This window comes from Callithrix jacchus, chromosome 11 (assembly GCF_049354715.1).
Source record: "Callithrix jacchus isolate 240 chromosome 11, calJac240_pri, whole genome shotgun sequence".
NCBI lineage: Eukaryota > Metazoa > Chordata > Mammalia > Primates > Cebidae > Callithrix > Callithrix jacchus.
In genome coordinates this window covers 124,175,943-124,194,705 of record NC_133512.1, presented here as the reverse complement: position 1 = coordinate 124,194,705, position 18,763 = coordinate 124,175,943, and the positions used below count along the sequence as shown (strand labels likewise).

The window sequence follows — 18,763 nt, the reverse complement described above, 5'->3', positions numbered from 1 at the left end:
ACAGCGAGAGAGATTCTATATGTGCAAACGGCACGGAATCGGCTCGAACACATCTCGATGATTTTCTGGGTTGCGATGCAGTTGACTCCAAACAAGTTGTGTGGTGTAGACATTTATTCAGCAGATATTTGAGCGCCCTCCCGGTGTCCAGCACGCTTAGCCTTTTCTGCAAGCCGCGGTGAACTAAGGCTCAGGACACTCAGTCGTTCATGGTTCTGGCCTCAAGTGGGCGTCTCGCAGCTGCACAGAAGCCTGCCTTGTCTGCGCAGATTTCTCAGCCCTAGTGCTGGAACCACCTGGGTAGGAGTTTCTTGTAGTAATTCTGTATCTTATGTCCTTAGTCCTAACAGAGAGGGAAATAGGGAAAACAGTGCGTTCAACACCAGGTGGAGTAGGCAGCGACCAGGTGGGCAGGGAGGTGATGAAGTTCAGCGGAAGTAACACAGGGCAAATAAACGACCAGCTCTGAGCTCCTCTACCCCAATGGTCAAACTGCAGTTTTAGCTTTTTTCAGGCCCCTTTCATATAGTTAGGTACACAGGAGAGATTTTCCTCCTGCATTTACTGACATTCTCTCTAGATAGGGTAAAAGACAAGGGGGCGTTTACTCCAGAGAAGTCTTGCCTATCTGTCTTTGCCTAATCTTTAACAGGTCCCCTAGTAATAAAAGGTCTTCAGCAAGAGCATGGCTGTGGGATTATCGCTAATTGCCAAGAAATAGGAAATCTCAAACACGAAGTATTTAAAAACAGTGTTTTATTTTGGCAAGGTAAACAAACAGCAATCTTACTTATTTTAATATCTGATGCTTATCTAGCACTTTGCAGTTTGCAAAGATCTGTGAAATTGTTTATCTCATATCCTTATCAAAGCAATAACCTGAGGCAGGTGATACCATTACTAATTGCCCTTTGAACCAGATACTGCACTAAGCTCTTTAGATACATTATCTCACTATTTTAGGTTCCATTCTCTAACTCTCAGGAGTTAGAGAATCCTTTCCTTAGGGTACAGAACTAGCACCTAATGGAATAAGGACTCAAAACAGTTTTCTAGTTTCAAACAGTGTCATTATCTGCCGTAATTTGCTCTGATAATAAGTCAGTATATTAAATGTCTGAGGTTTACTAAACTAATAAAAATTTCTAGGGACATAAATGTGTGATTTGAATATAGTGACTTTACTTCCCTTTTCTTGCCAACCATAGGTATATTTTTCAGTTTCTTTTGTTAACTAATACTACTTGATGTGATCACTTACTCTTTTCCCATTAAAGGTGGTTAATAAATCAAAGATCTCCAAGCCTTGAAGATCCCACAGGAAAACCTCTAATAATATTTAGAATAGCATAGCATATACAGTGTTTTCTCCATGAAGATAAAAATGGCTTAAGAGGCATAAATTAAAGAAATATCTAAAAAACAACAAAGAGAATGTTTAAGCAGTTCATTAATTAAACATACATAGTTTAAGAAATTAACATATGCTCCTCTCCTCCTGCCGCCCAAGATGCCGAAAGGAAAGAAGGCAAAGGGGAAGAAAGTGGCTCCGGACCCTGCTGTCGTGAAGAAGCAGGAAGCCAAGAAAGTGGTGAATCTCCTGTTTGAGAAAAGGCCTAAGAATTTTGGCATTGGACAGGACATCCAGCCCAACAGAGACCTCACCCGCTTTGTGAAATGGCCCCACTACATCAGGTTGCAGCAGCGGAGAGCCATCCTAAAAGTGCCTCCTGCAATTAACCAATTCACCCAGGCCTTGGACCGACAAACAGCTACTCAGCTACTTAAGCTGCCCACGAGTATGGACGAGAGACGAAGCAAGAGAAGCAGCAGAGCCTGTTGGCCTGGGCTGAGAAGAAAGCTGCTGGCAAAAGGGACATCCCCACTAAGAGACCACCTGTCCTTCGAGCAGGAGTTAACACCTTCACCACCTTGGTGGAGAATAAGAAAGCTCAGCTGGTGGTGATTACACACAATGTGGATCCCATGGAGCTGGTTGTCTTCGTGCCTGCCCTGTGTCGTAAAATGGGAGTCCTTTACTGTATGATTATGAAGGGGAAGGCAAGACTGGGACATCTAGTCCACAGGAAGACCTGCACCACTGTTGCCCTCACACAGGTTAACTCGGAAGACAAAGGTGCTTTGGCTAAGCTGGTGGAAGCCATCAGGACCAATTACAAGGACAGATATGATAAGATCTGCCATCGCTGGGGAGGCAATGTCCTGGGTTCCCGGGACATTGTGTCTTGCATCGTCAAGCTTGAAAAGGCAGAGGCTAAAGAACTTGCCACTAAACTGGGTTAAGTGTACACTGTTGAGTTTTCTGTACATAAAAATAATTAAAACAATACAAATTTTCCTTCAAAAAAAAAAAAGAAATTAACATATGCTAAAGCTATTCTGGATATCTTTAGAAAAAACAGGAAATAGGCCTTAAGAAGTTTATCAATTAAGGAACCACAAATGAAAAAAAATCGTTTATTTAAAAAAATCAATATTTGAATTGCAATCTGATGATTTTTCTAATAACCTGGAAGATAATGGCAATACAGAGAAGAAACACTTCATTCAGAAGATAGTAAGTGACATGGTTTGACCCCATGTCCCCACCCAAATCTCATCTCTAATTGTAGTTCCCATGTGTAGAGGAAGGGATTTGGTGGGAAGTGATTAAATCATGGGGGGTGGTTCCCCCATCCTGTTCTGTGATAGCGAGGGGGTTCTCAGAAGATATTTATGGTTTAAACGTGGCTGTTTCCCCAGCTCTCTCTCTTTCCTGCTGCCTTATGAAGAAGGTGCCTGGTTCTCCTTTGCTTTCTGCCATGATTGTAAATTTCCTGAGGCCTCCCCAGCCATGTGGAACTGTGAGTCAAGTAAATCTCTGTTGTTTATAAATTGCCCCATCTTAGGTATTATCATTATAGCAGTGTGGAAACAGGCTAATATGTAAGAGAAGGCTTCCAGGTTGCTTGACATATATCTTGAAGAATAATTTAGAGCTGTTGAGATGAGGGCACTGTAGATAGGAAGGTAATTATTTGCAAAGGTGTGAAATTTTTCTCAATTTGGAGAACTGTAAGTAAACTGACATGCCTGAAGTAAAGAATGTATATAATATGAAAATGTGGAAGATATGACTAGAGAATAAGCATAGGCAAATTCAGGATTGGTCCTATGTGCCAGGCTTTGGAATTTAAACATATCCTGTGGAAAATGGGGAAATACAGAAGGGGTTTTAAGTAAGGTAAGACATACTGTAATCCGTAACTCTTAAGAGTCAAGGGTAGTGAAACCAGAGGCAAACTATAAAGAGGAGATTACTAGGGACATCTGAGAGAGAAACAATGGGGCTTTGAACTTAAGAGTGAGGACAAGCAGAGGAGGAAAGTTGATGAGATGGACAAAGGAATTAATAGAATATGTATGAGGTGCTGAGGAAGAGGGTCAAGCATAGAAGACGCTTCTCAGAATATGGTAATAATTAATAATTGATGAATATGGTCTTCTGGAAGACAAGTATGTTTGGAGAAGCATCAGGTCTTTGAGGAGATTAAAGTACACATATGGATGATAAGGTTCAGAAATTATGTGTTCAAAGTGAGAAGAGGGCCAGTGATGGGTCTCTGGAGAAACTCCCTTGCCTCTCCTTTAATTAAGGGATGGTTTGAAGAAAAGTTACCTAAAAAGAAGACCTGATCATTAATTAATTGTACCCAAATAATTTTAAGGTTTTTAATTTTGTGCTTGAACTGATACTTGTGCCAAATTTCTACCTTATGTATTAACTTTTCAAGTCATTATAGTGTTGGTTGATGCTTTGGAATAATTGATTAAATGATGCCCAAATAAGGCTTCATTGGGGAACACAGCATAAATGCACACAATACACTTAAACTTATTCAGTGATTCATTTTTACTTTTGTCAAGGTGAGCATAAAAACAAATTGAATTTATACTGCTTTTTAATGAAAGATCTCTAATGCTAAGGAAAGATGGAAGCACAGTAATAAAATGGAATATAAAATGTGATTTTGGCAATAATATTTAAGGAAACGGGTGTGTGACCTGAATACCATAGGTGGGCTGTTTTCTGGTTAATAATTAGTTTGTGCATTTGGCCTGAAAGTAATATGTTAACTCTTTCAACTCACAGATGAAATCATTTTTTTCATAGAACAGACATTATTTGGGTACCCACTTTAGGTTATGCATTATTCTGAGTGCATAAAAACTAAAAATTTATCCCCTCAGAGAATGCATATAAAACAGACATGAGAACAAATTAAACAATTATGATGATATATGCTCATGTGTCATTAGAGAAAAATTCTCAAAGTATCCCTTAAATGTCTTGAAAGTAGACAGTCTATTATCTTTTATAGTATAGTTATAACAGAAAGAGGAATCTTTTTTAGGACAAATGGAAGAATCAATTTTGCAACATCTATGGGAAAACTGTCAGCTCACGAAGAAATATGCTCTTACAAAAGTAAGATACAAACAATAGTTTTTTGAAATTTTATGATGAATATTTATATCTTATGAGGCAATCATCCTCTTGTAAACCACATTTAAATCCCTTCTCCCCCTTTAGTCTGCTTTTGCCTTTTTTCCTTTCCAATTAGAATCTGAGTCAGTAATGAAGAACTGTTATGGGACCACACATTTTACAGGTAATGGGTGAAAATATATGCAGGTGATAAGCGTAAATTGAGAAATGAGTAGTTCCCAGTTCCACACACACACACACACACACACACAGACACGCACATACACACACACACACGCGCGCACACACACACACGCACACACACGCACACACACACACACAAAGTACATTCAAAGGGTTGTGAAGAATAAATAAGATAATGCATACAAAGTACTTAAATTACTTGATAATGAATACAAAGTACTGGCATATAGTAAGTTCTCAGTTCATGCCAAATATTTTACTATTATATAGTAATTGCTTTATTATTAAGCTCACTAAGAAAATGTAGGTAAAGTTGCAAATCGTTCTATGCATTTATTTATTGGATTTTATATAACTCAGAATCTGTATTACTAAACCATTAACCTATAAACAATCAGACTAACTCCCAAATGTTACAATAACTTGATCTCAGGGATTTCATAATTTTTATAAGAAGGCTTGACCCCAAATAAGAAGCTACTATCCTTTTGTTCCTATTCAATCCATGGGCATTCATTAGCAACTAATTACAGTTCTATTTTTTGTTTTTTGGTTTTATTTGCAGGTAAAATTTACCATTTATATCCATGGCCTCAGCTACTTCTTTCCATTGTACATAAAATAGTAAATATATAAGAATAGAAAAAATATTTAAGTTACCCATACCTCTCTCTCTTTTAAGGTAGAAATGAAGATAAAAATTGAACTAAAATGTCCTATCTAAATAGAAATTTACAGATTTCTAGGATATTAATTTTTTTTAATGTATTCAAATTGCAATGAATTCTTATGAACCGTCAGGCCAACTTCCCTTACAAAGATCACTATTAAAAAGATGTGAGGTCTGGGATTCTTTGAAATAATGACAAATTACCAAATTACATATAGAGCTAAATTATAACATAAGTTGTAGGAAAATTGAATATGATATTTCTTTTCTCTCTTTTTTTAAATTGCATTTAAGGTTTTGGGGTACCTGTGAAGAACATGTAAGATTGTTGCATAGGTACACACATGGCAGTGTGGTTTGCTGCCTTCCTCCCCATCACCTATATCTGGCATTTCCCACTCCCCGCCCCCTGCTGTCCCTCCCATACTTCCCACGTCCCCCCCGCACACAGACCATTCTTAGCAAACTGACACAAGAACAAGTTCTGTTGTTCTTTAATTTTCCATGTTATGAGAAATTTGAAGGAAATGGACAGAAGTGAGTTGGCTTGTAAAGTACAGAGAGGAAGGGAATGTAGGAGCTCATTGCGGCCTGTGTTCAAAGTCTTATGAGAAAAGTCTTGCATAAATTCAAGATATATATGTAGTGATTATTATGATCACCAGAGAAGCGAATATTTAGCCCAGAAGAGAATGTTTGGGCTTTTAAAATGTTAATAAAGCCATAAACCATGTGAGATTTTTATGGCCATGGATAAAACGTGGAATTATGCTCGTACTTGGATAAAGCAATAAATAGCCAGAGGCTTTTTGTCTCTCCAGCTTTTATAGGTTTTTATACTTATATTGACTTTGTTGTCAAACACATTTTCTGCCAGTCAATAACATGTATTGAGTGCCTGATCTAAATTAAGCACTACGCTAGGACATTGTAAAGAGAGAATTATATTGATTGGCTAGGAATTCAACCAATGTCTCACTTAAGAGATGAAAATTCTACTGTAAAATAACTTATACCGTTTTAACAATAATGCTCAAGAAAATTCAACTAAAGTGAAGTAGAGTTTTTATGCACAAATTATAAGACTAGTGAAAAGGACATGTGGGAAAAAAAAGATGTGTCTTTATTAACTATTTACTGTTACTCTAGGCTATAGCTATTATTATCAAGCATTTTGTTCTCTGGACCCATTTTTACCCTTAAAAGTTATTAATGACCCCAAAGAACTTTTTTATGTGGTTATATTTATCAGTATTTCTTATATTAGAAAATAAAATTAAGAAAAGTTAGAAATAGCTATTTATTGGTTTATTTTAAAATAACATTATATAAATTATATATTTTTATGAAAAAAACTATTATATTTCCAAACTTAAAAGTTTGGTGAGGATATTGGTACTATTTTTATACTGTAAAAATCTCTTTAATGTCTGGTTTAATAGAATTCATCTGGATTCTCATATCTGTTTCTACATTCCATCTGTGGTAATGTGTTATTTTGATTGAAATAGATGTAGAAAACCTGACATCACATAGATATATAATTGAAAATGAAGGAGTATTTTAATAGCCTTTTAATATAATTGTGGACATTCTTCTTTGATATTACACCACAAGTCAACAAGTGGTAGCTTCTTAACTATTAGGTATAATGTAGAATGGAAAATCATGTCAATAAGCTTTTCTTACTCTGTGATATTTAAAAATATAGTATATTAGTCTATCTTGAACTGATTTTTTTAACCTATGCATTATTTTGTAATATCATTTGTTGGTCATTTGGAAAACACTGGTTCACTGATTAATACAGATCTTTCAAAGATTGACACATTTTATTAAATTGTATAAAAAAATCACATTTGTCAATAAACACTAATCTCTTAAGAAAAGTCTCTTGGAAAACTATCAAGCTCACTGTGGCACTACAAGTTTTACAAAATTTTAATTTTTGCTTGAAAGCTTAAATTTTGTCACTGGCAACAATACTGTCAGTTATTTTCCTTAAGGTGATAACCTTGCATTATGCATGCACTTTTGAGAAAAAATTCTGCAGAATATCCCAGTCTGAGTAATGGTAATTTACCTCTGTTGCTTTCTCAAGTAAAAACGGATTCCATGAAGAAACAGCTAGTTCAACTTGCAACTCAAACAGGTGCTTTTCCTTGATATAACCATTGTACTTCATTAGGTGACAAGAAGGGCTTTATCCATACTTCCCATTTTTGCCTCACAAAATATTTTTAAAATTTTTAATCAGACTAGTCAACATAGTGAAACTCCATCTTTATAAAAAACAATACAAAAAATTATCCAGCTGTGGTGGAGTGCACCTGTAATCCCAGCTACTCGGGAGGCTGAGGTTGGAGAATCACCTGAGCCCAGGAGATAGAGGCTGCAGTGAGCCTGATAGTACCACTGCACTCCAGCCTAGGTGGCAGAGGGTCTCAAAATAAAATATACCCAAGTATTGAGATCTAACAAAATTAATAATTTTAACTGCTAAACTAGGTTCATTAATAAGTGAAACTGACATTTTTGTTTCCTATGACTGTGTACCAGTGAATAACACATGATGACCAGCACATTTTTTTTTTTTTTTTTTTTGAGACAGAGTTTCACTCTTGTTGCCGAGGTTGGAGTGCAATGGTGCAATCTTGGCTCACTGCAACCTCCGTCTCTCAAGTTCAAGTGATTCTCCTGCCTCAGCCTCTCCAAGTAGCTGGGATTACAGGCATGCGCCACCACACCTGACTGATTTTGTGTTTTTAGTAGAGATGGGGTTTCTCCATATTGGTCAGGCTGGTCTCAAGTTCCCAACCTCAGGTGATCTGCCCTCCTGGGCCTCCCAAAGTGCTGGAATTAAAGACATGAGCCACCGCACCTGGCTGACTAGCACATTTTTGTGCCACTGTCTTGATTCATGCTTCAGGCACCAGCAGTTTTACCACCAATGCCTTTGTGCCATCAATAAAATGTCAACACAGCGAAAAAGACAATAATGTCTTAACATTCTTATTTAAACTTTGTAGGCTCCCCTGAAAGGCTCTCAGTGACCCCCAGGGGTTTGAGGACTACATTTTGAGCAACCCAGTCTTCAGGGTTATGTCTTTAATCTTGCTATTGAACAACGAACATATTGTTATTACTCAGCAAATATTCACTCTTATATATTCTCTCAGACTGATTTAAGGATAAAGTAGTTATTATACTATGTTGAGCAAATATATCTAGTGGATCTAATTACTCTTAAAGATACAGACTCTGAAAATGGTTTTATTCCTAGTTTAAATGATCAGGCATCTAATTTTTTAATGAATTTTAATACAATCTATCTTTTATTATAAAAGCAGTGATTCAATTCACAAGATTATTCTACAATATTAATAAATGAAAAGTTACCTATAGTTCTGCATTTGATAATTTGAAATTTTTTATTTAATAATATAGTGTCTTGGATCTAAATTTAAACATTATGCTTTTATCATACATCTGAAATTTCCCTACATTTCTCATTAAGCTAAAAACTGCCTATCTACATCTGAGAACTGAATGTAAAAATACATATATGGCATAATTAGAATTTTTCAACTGTATGTTTTTTTCTTTTCATATGGATATCTGGGAAGTACTTAATTTTATTAAATTTGTGACAATTTTATATTTGAAACAAAATTTAGAAATTTACAGTTGAGTATACATCATATAGAACATGACTCCTAATGAAACATGATTAGAACCTGTATTATGTGAGGATAAAGCCAAATATTCTATATTATTTGTAGTAAACATCATATTTTTACATCTCCCTCTATAGTATCATAAAATAATATATATGAAAATAAATTTTAAGAATGCTTTTATTTATACTGCTCTTTTTAGTATATAATTTACTTGTGGGGGGAAATGAGTCAAAATCAAATAGAATGTGTGTGTGTGTGTGTGTGTGTATTCGTGTGTGAAAGAGTGTGTATTCAAAAAAATTACAGATTCTTACCATCACAAGAAGACTGTTCAAATCTTTATAATTAAGCCCCTGGCTACTGGTCATCAAAATTATGACCAGAAGGAAATACATTTTAACAAAAAAAGGAGAATACTATTTCGAACCATAAGCCATGGATGAGCTCTAGTCTAGCAGACCCCAGCCTTTTTTTTTGGCACCATGGACCAGCTTTATGGAAGACAATTTTTCCACAAACAGTGGGTGCAGGGATGGTTTTGAGATGATTCAAGCACATTACATTTGTTGTACACTTTATTTATATTATTATATTGTAATATATAATGAAATAATTATACAACTTACCATAAGGTAGAATTAGTGGGAGCCCTAAGCTTGTCTTCCTACAACTAGATGGTCCCATCTAGGAGTGATGAGACACAATGATAGATCATCAGGCATTAGATTTTCATAAGGAGTGCACAATCTAGATCCATCACGTGTGGAGTGTGCAGTCTAGATCCCTCACTTGTGCAGTTCACAATAGGGTTTGCCCTCTATCAGAATCTAATGCTGCTGCTGATCTGACAGGATACAGAGCTCAGGTGCTAATGCAAGCAACTAGATGGCTGTAAATACAGGTGAAGTTTCACTTGCTCACTTGCCACTCATTTCCTGCTGTGCAGCCTGGTTCCTAACATGCCACTGACTAGTACATTTCTGAGTCCTGGGGGTTGGGGACCCCTGCTTGTGAGGGTGTAGAAACTCTTATGTGAAATGTGTCATACTGATAGCCTTTTTTTTTTCTAAATAAAGGATTCAAAATTTTTATCATGGGGTAAAACAACAAAAAGAAAAGAGCCACGGTATATGTATTTTAGTTAGAATGAGGTAATTCTATCCTGTATGGCCTAGATAAATTATGTGATGCCTCACGTCCATATCTGACAATTAAGGTGAACTAAAGATTAAAGATGTTAAACATACATACGTAACCATGCCTTAATAATTCACTGAGGTGTTTTGTCCATCAATTTTTCTATAACCACCTTAAACTGGCTATGTGTGATACATTAAAATAACAAGGATTGTTATGGAAGTATTTATTTTAAAATATCTTTATATAAAATCTAAACAATAATAACATAAATCACTTATAAAAATAATTAAATACTAGACTGTAAGGAGACTTTATTACTAGTTATACAGTTTCAGCAGATAATTAAGTAGCTTTGTTATCATGTTGAAATTTCTCAGCACTCTTTGGAAAGTAGCCCATGGCTACTAAGAACATTTCTACTTATCAATATTTCCCTGACTATCCTTGCAAGGTGATACATAGTGATGTCCATCCCAGTATCCTGTAGAGATTGACAGTATTCTTGGCCAAATGTCTTATTTCAAAAAGTGATAAATTTATATTGTAATGAAAGTTTATTTTACTTTTTAGTAGAATTCTTCATTTTCTAATGAAAAAATAATCACAAATCTCACTTGTACCTTTATTTACCATCCTATCACAAACACACATATGCACACATATACGTGTACATACTCACACCGGAGTTATTTAATACTGCATAATTTTTCCCTTATACATTAAAATGTTCTTCTCCCACATTTTTTGCTGATAAAGTTTTCCATTCCCAAACTCAAAACAATTTTTGTATTTCCAAGTTTTACAAAAATATAGAAATATCCATAAGATGGTGCTGTATCTTTAATTTAATCCGATCAGATACTTGGTGCTACAGTACATCTATTACAAATGTGGTTAAAAGACTGGGTTAGAGTTTAATCTTTAATAAGTATTATGCTGGGCGGCTGGCAATGTAAGTTTAATCAGAATCTTTGCAGAAACTTATTTCTCACACATCATACATTTGCTACAGTATCTTTGTTCCAGATCTAGTTGCCAAGTATAACTGAAAAAAAAATAATTAAAATTCTCATTTCAACTGACATTTTCTGAAGAAGAGCCACTTTGCACATACCATATTAGACAAATGAAGCAATTGAATTATATACAGTATCAATTTTCAGTAAGGTTAATAGTAGTATTTAAAAGTCCTTCAAAACATTCAATTTCATGGAAATCAGAAATGACATTACATGCAAGCACTTTCTTTCAAATGTCAAAGAACTGTAGAGGAATTAACTTAATAAATTTCGTACCTAGCAAGGTTATTTATCCAGTGAGGGAAAGGTAATTTAAGATAGGCTAATTATACAATATATTTCTAATATAGGTTGATACAGTCAGGAGAAGCAGTATTTCATTTCCTGTTTGATTATTCTTCACAAACAGATCTAGTAAGTAGAGTGCTTAAAACCTGATTATATAATCTTTTATTTTTAAGATGAACAATCTAACATTTTGTAATGGAGGTGACAAGGAAAAGCATGATTGTGAAAGAAAATATTTGGGGTCGTGAAAGGCAATGATACCTAGCTAGATGTATCCAAGGCAGGAACCAAATCTTCATCACATAACCACATGAAAATCTCCAATGAAATATTTACTGCTGAGATTTCAAGACATATTTAATTTTATACATTTGTCTTTCAGTTGCTCAGAATGTGTTCTGCCTTTGAACAGTGCCACTTTCTGAATGGCACAATCATTATATCTCTTAATCCAAAAGGATGCTATCCAATTTTGTAGAAAATTTTGAATTGATTAGTAGGCATTATGAAGTGCTGCTAAGATAATCCTGTATAGCATCATACTACAAACTCACAAAACTTAATAAACAGTTATTGTCAAGAACTTTTATGCATTTAAGCTACGTTTTCTGTCAGAAAAATATACTGGTCTCTTAAAAATTTTAAGAAATAAAAGCAAGTTTTAATATTGGGGCTTATTCAAATAAAACGAGACAGCAAAAGTCAGTTTCATTTAACTTAGAATAAAAAATTAAAATTAAGAAACTAAAATCAAGTGATTTTGTTAACTATTTTCATTAAGATGATCCATCAACCTTTTGATTATTTTTAGACTCATTTGATCATAAAGTTGTTATGCCATGTTCCATAATGAATATTTATGTCAATAGCACCTTCCCACCATTACTTTCTTTGACCATGTTGTTCTATATTCAGTGGAGGTAAATAGTTTTATGGTGTATAAGAAATATTTAATGAGAATTAAACAGATTAAGAAGATGAACATTACTGGTAAGCTTTGTTTGTGAATTCATTTAAGAAATAGACCAACGGGTTCAGTGCAATGGCTCACATCTGTAATCCCAGCACTTTGGGAGGCCTAGGTGGGTGGATAACCTGAGGTCAGGAGTTTGAGACCAGCCTGAGTTTGAGACCAACCTCATCTCTACTAAAAATACAAGAATTAGCCAGGCATGGTGGCAAGCATCTGTAATCCCAGCTACTCAGCAGGCTGAGGCAGGAGAATCACTTGAACCCAGGAAGCAGAGTTTGCAGTGAGCCGCGATGGCACCCCTGCACTCTAGCCTGGGCAACAGAGCAAGACTGTCTAAAAAAAAAAAAAAAAAAACAACAGCATCTGTTGAAAAATTATTCTTTATCAGATGCTTCAGAGGAAATCCAAGAGATGAATGCAAGTCTCTCTTTGGAGTGAATGCAAGTCTCTCTTTGGAGAGACTAAAGGCATCACAGGGCAAGGGCTGTGTTACGGAATTATTCTGACATCAGTTAAAAGACCATGAAAAATACTAAAAAGGTAGCATCACATAAGGAGTTCTCTTATGAAAATCCCCACAGCTTAATTCATCAGATATTTATTAAGAATTCACTCTGAGTCAGGCATACTGTGGAGAGACAGACAGAATGATAAGCAAAATAGACAAAATTTCTCCCTCATGGAACATAAAGTTTAGGGGAGAAGATATTAATCTAAAAACCATACAAAGGAATATATAATCCATGCTGACATAATTTTCATAAAGTAAAAGTTTCAGAGTGCCAATATGACCTAGTCTTGCAGAGGGTGAAGGAAATTAAATAAAGCTTGAACAGACATCTCGAAGATCAGTATGAGTTGGAGAGTATTTCATAGTATGTCTGGGATTGGCATCAAAACTATTCAGGGTTGGGGTGGGATTAGTGGTGCTATAGATGGAATAATACTTCACATATATTGTTTAAAATGTTAATAATAAACATAAAATTTAATTTTAATTAATTTTAACAAATACTTAGAATATATATAATATATAAATATACTCTTTCTCTTTATGTATATGTGTATACACACCCACACACACATACAGTATTTTAGATAGAAGGTGGGACATGTGTTTTGTTTTTGCTTTCATTTATTTTGAGACAGAGTCTCACTCTATTGCCCAGGTTGGAGTGCAGTGGTGCAATCTCGGCTTACTGCAACCTCCACCTCCCAGGTTCAAGCCATTCTCGTGCCTCAGCCTCCTAAGTAGCTGGGATTACAGGCTTGTGCTACCACATCCGACTAATTTTTGTATTTTTAGTAGAGACGGGGTTTTGCCATGTTGACCAGGATGGTATCAAACTCCTGACCTCAGGTGATCTGCCTGCCTTGGTCTCCCAAAGTTCTGGGATTACAGATGTGAGCCACTGTGCCCAGCCAGGTGAGTCAGGCTTGAAGTCCCTTAGGCAAGAAGAAACTTGGTTTGTTCTAAGTTTCTGAAAGAAAGCCAGAGTGACTGGAAAACAGAAGTCTAAAGGCAGACATTATAAGGCCTACAGATCATATTAAAGGTTTTGGCCTTTATCCTAAGAGCAATAATTGGTGTTAGACATCAGAGTTATATTCATATATTTTATTTTTTACAATGAAAATCACTCAAGTTGCACTGTAGAGATTAGAAGAATACAAGAATGGATGAAAGCAATATAAATGGAGGAAATAAAATGACTGGAAAGAAATATAGGATATACAATTAAAATAACTTGAAGAAGAAATTGATATTGGGCAAAAATGAGAGGAAGATGTTAAAAATATGTCCCAATTTTTGGGGTTTCTGCAACTTTGGACTTAGGAAATTTTTTAAATTAAAACATTTGTTTTCATCATTTTTTTTTTTTAAAAATGCCTCTTTAATCTTAGTATCTTTCTCATAGAAACTTGAGCAATTTATTTTCTTTTCTTATTTAAAAGATTTATGTACCTACTATAGTGCTACATTCTTTCCATTTAGCTTCAGTTTCATCTGGAGTCCGAGGGACATAAAATTAGGTAAGCTTTGATGAATAGGGTAAAATGAACTTTAATACTCTGGATCCTCCTGTCCAGGTGCAGTGGTTCACCTCAGCCTCCTGTAATCCTAAAACTTAGGGAGGCTGAGGTGAGGTGAGGTGGTATGTGTGGAGGGTTAGGGGAGTGGAGTAATCCCTTGAGCCCAGGAGTTCAAGACCAGCCTGGGCAGCATAGTTACATAGTAAGACCCCATCTTTATATAAAAGAAAGAAAAATAATAATACTGTGGATCCTACTAAGAAATCCAGGATATGATTTATATTTATGTTATTTCTCTTCTATTATATGTTTTCCAAGTCAAGAGTTGCAAACATACGGTCATGTGGCAAATAAAATATATATTCAAGAAATAAAGAAATCATTATGAAAATCTATAGCAAAAATGAGAGGATTGATCTTTTCCTTTTATTCTTTCAATATTGTGTGTTTAGTCTATAATTTTTAATATACTAATGACACTGACAGATTGTATTACTAGCACATATTAACTGGAGGCCAGAAATGGTTCAGTAGCTATTTAAAAATTTTAGCAGAGACAGAAGGAGTTTTACCCGAAACTCTCACTAGAGAATATCTGTCATAGGATGAAGCACTCACTACAATGAAGGATACTTAAGTATAATTAATTGCTTCCAGATTGTTAGTCAGTTTCATGTCAGTGATGCAATACTGTTCAAATGTTCCAGTTTAACATTTTAACAAGAAAGTTTGGGGCTGAAATAATCCTTTAACTACACCACCGAAAATGTTCTCAGGAAATTGTCAGAGATGTTTTGAGATAAAAAGGCAGCCTATGTTATAATAGAAAGTAGACTAAGTCAAATAACATCTCTAGTGTGATTTTTTTTCTGCAATTTGATATGAGGAGCAAAACTCTACTATGGCCCTCACCTAAATCTTACTGAATTAAATGCAAATGTCTTAAAAGTAAGACATCTCATTAGACTATGTCTTGCTTTATGGTAAACAAAGAAGGAAAAACAGTAAATGGATCTTTTCTTCCTGACGCAGTGACCTGACTCTCCAATCCAGATGACAATTTGGCCATGTTCTGAACTATCTGTATTTTTAGGAATGAAGCTCATTTTTTTTAAAACTGCAGAACAAATATTAAAATCAAATAGCTGCCTGCTAATAAAACACTGTAGACCAGAAGCATCCTAATATAAGACTGCAACAACAGTCTCATTTAATATTAGGATTTACAGAACATTAGTTTGGACAGTAAAGGTAGGAAACAAACACCCTCTCTGTCAGACAGGAGAGTAAGAGGAAGCAACTTCCTTGGCTTTTGCCCCAATTCTTGTCAAGAATAAAAGTTAATTACTTCCCTAATTATAAACATACTTTGTGTTTTGTTATTTATGAGTTGAAGATACTATTTTTTTAAAATTTTCAATTTTATTTCACAAATGTTTACTGAACACCTGCTACACAGCTTGCACTGTTCTAGGCACTGAGGATACAGCAGAAAACAAAACAGACTTTTAAAAAAATCTTGGATATGCATATCACTTTTAACATTTTCAGAGAACCTCTATGGCTATTACTTTATTATTATTATTATTTACAACACTCTTGTAAGGAAAGCAATGAGAAATTAAAATGATTTGGCAAGGTTTAGATCATTAGTTCATAGACACTCTCTAGACTTCTACTTCATTAGTCAACTGATTAGTTTTACCTGGGTGTCTGAAAATAGCTAATTATCTCTTGTATTAGAGCAATGTGATACAGATATTGCACATATATTGCTAGAGCTCAAATCGAAAGTATTTGATTTGCCACTTAAGTAGTTGAATAATAAAGCACCCTGAAACTCAGTGGAATAAAGAACAATCAACTATGTATTTATTCTCATTTGTGGGTAACGAGGTCAGGCTGTGCTCTAAGTTACAAGTTGGTTCCAGGTCTGCTCCACTTATCTGTCATCTCTTTTGACCAGTAGGCTATCTACAGCAGGTTCTTCTCTCAGTGATGGCAGAGACCTAAGAGGAGAACCCACTGCTGCATGCATTATTTCAAGGCTGCTTGTATCACATCCACTAACATCCTATTGGTCAGAGCAAACCACATGGGCAAGCCTAAAGTCTTTCTCAATAAAGGGATAGAAAAGTGCACTCTGTCCACTAGAAGGCCAAAGGCAGTCAAATGACCAAACTAAGCGTGAATGGGATGGGAAAGTGAAAGAAAGAGAGAGTGGGCATTTTTGAAGAATAACCTACCATAGGGGTCTTAACATTTCTTGCCTCAGTTTATCCCTGTGCAAAACTGTCATAAGGTTGCTGTGAGAATTCAGCAAAGCATTTAGGATGCTTGGCACATGGTGAATGCCAAGTAAACATTAGACATTACTATTTCTATGTTTTTCTGCCCATTAAATGGGATCCCTAGCTCCAGGCCCCTCAAATCTTTCCTGTTTCTTTTTATATCCATTCCCTTTGTCCTGGGAAACACATTTCTTTGACCCAAGATGAAATGTTTACCTTTAGGTGAGGCTACCTCTAGTGACTGTATCAGTAAAATGACTTATCTATAAGGGAATGTCTCTGAGGCAAATCATACATATTTCCTCTTTTATTTAAGGCACATCTCTTCATTACACTTTGTGAACCAGAGATTGCAAGCACTCAGATGTTCAGCTTAATAAAGTAAATATTTATATCTGCAGTGAATGTTTCTTTTTTGAAAGAAGACAAAAGGGATTGTGATAAAGATAACGTAATTCGAATGGCGCCACCTTTGTGAAGTCTTCTCCAACTTCCCTAGGAAGTTAACTTCCTTTCTTTTTAATTGCCAATGTATTTTTTCAAAATGTTTCATGCCTGTCTCCCTAAGTGAGAACATCTGAGAAATGGTTTCTTATTTCTGTCTCTTTCCTAACACAGCATGTGACACAAAGTAGGTGATCGGTAATATTCATTAGCTAGAAATAAGAATAAAACAGAAATGGAATCTAGCAAATGATCATTTGATTTCACTTTTTCTCTACTTCTAACAGTGATGCTCACTAAAAGATACAGTTTATTCTTTGTAAGTTAAGCCTCAATAAATTTGGGTTTTAAAAAGAGGTTCCCAAAAGGCAAGGGATGCATGCTTTTTACTATTGCAAAATGGATATAAATTATTAATAATATTGCAGAACACTTTTAAAACATTAACTTTGAACAGTACTAGAAAATGCTGCATTGTACTGAAGAGTTTGGAAGGTAGCATAAAGTAGCCTTTTCAACACATGCTGCTGGAACAACTGGATGCTCATACAACAAATGACCAGCATCCTCTCACATCATACACAAAAATTAACATAAAACCATGATAGACCTAAAGCAAAGCTAAATCAATGAGATTTCTAGAAGAAAACATAGGAGAAAAATCTTTCTGACCTTGGGTTATGCAAAGATTTCTTAGATAATATGTATAAACAAATGAAACATAAAATGGAAAACTGATAAATATTTTTATCAAAATTAAAAATATTTCTCCTAAGACACTATTAAGAAGTAAAAAAGACAGATTGAAAGAAAATATTCATAATTCATCTATTTGACAAAAGACTTATTCCTAGAATATACAATGAACCATTATAATTCATTAATATCAAGTCAAATTACCCAATTTAAATGTAGGCAGATGCATTTAAACAGTTATGTCACAAGAAAATATATATAAATAGCACATATATCCATTAAAAGATGCTCAACATCATTCACCTTTAGAAGGGATGCAGATTAAAACCATAAGATAGTACTAGATATCTATTTAAACTAACATTTTAACAAAATTAACAATACTAAGTATTGGTGAGAATGGGATGGCAACTAGAACATACACTCAACTCAGGGGAATCTAATGCACAACCACTTTGGAAAACTGGCATTTTGTTATACAGCTAGACATATTGTTACCATGTGATCCAGCAGTTCTCCTAAGTATTTACCAAAATAAATGAAACCCAGTGTTCATATACAGACTTGTTTATGAATGCTTAGATCAAAATTATTTGTTCTAACATTTAACCAAATGTTGGAAGCTATCTAAATGTTCATCAACAGATGGATACATTAAAGAAAGGTAAATCCATACATTGGAATGCTATTCAGCAATAAAATAAGCTATCTACTGATGCATGCAACATACATGAAAATGTCATGATGAGTGAAAGAAGCTAGAATCAAAAAGTACATATAAATATACACATATTCTATTTACATAAAATTTTAGAAATTGCAAACTAGCCTATTA

The 18,763-nt window shown here is 34.9% G+C and overlaps 1 pseudogene across 1 annotated transcript; it reads left to right on the top strand.

The window, feature by feature from the left end:
• The first annotated feature begins 132 nt into the window (after positions 1-132).
• On the top strand, positions 133-2,379 carry LOC118143806 (large ribosomal subunit protein eL8 pseudogene; annotated as a pseudogene). The gene is made up of 2 exons (XR_013524303.1): positions 133-300; positions 1,511-2,379. The product of XR_013524303.1 is annotated as a large ribosomal subunit protein eL8 pseudogene (transcript).
• Positions 2,380-18,763: the final 16,384 nt, after the last annotated feature.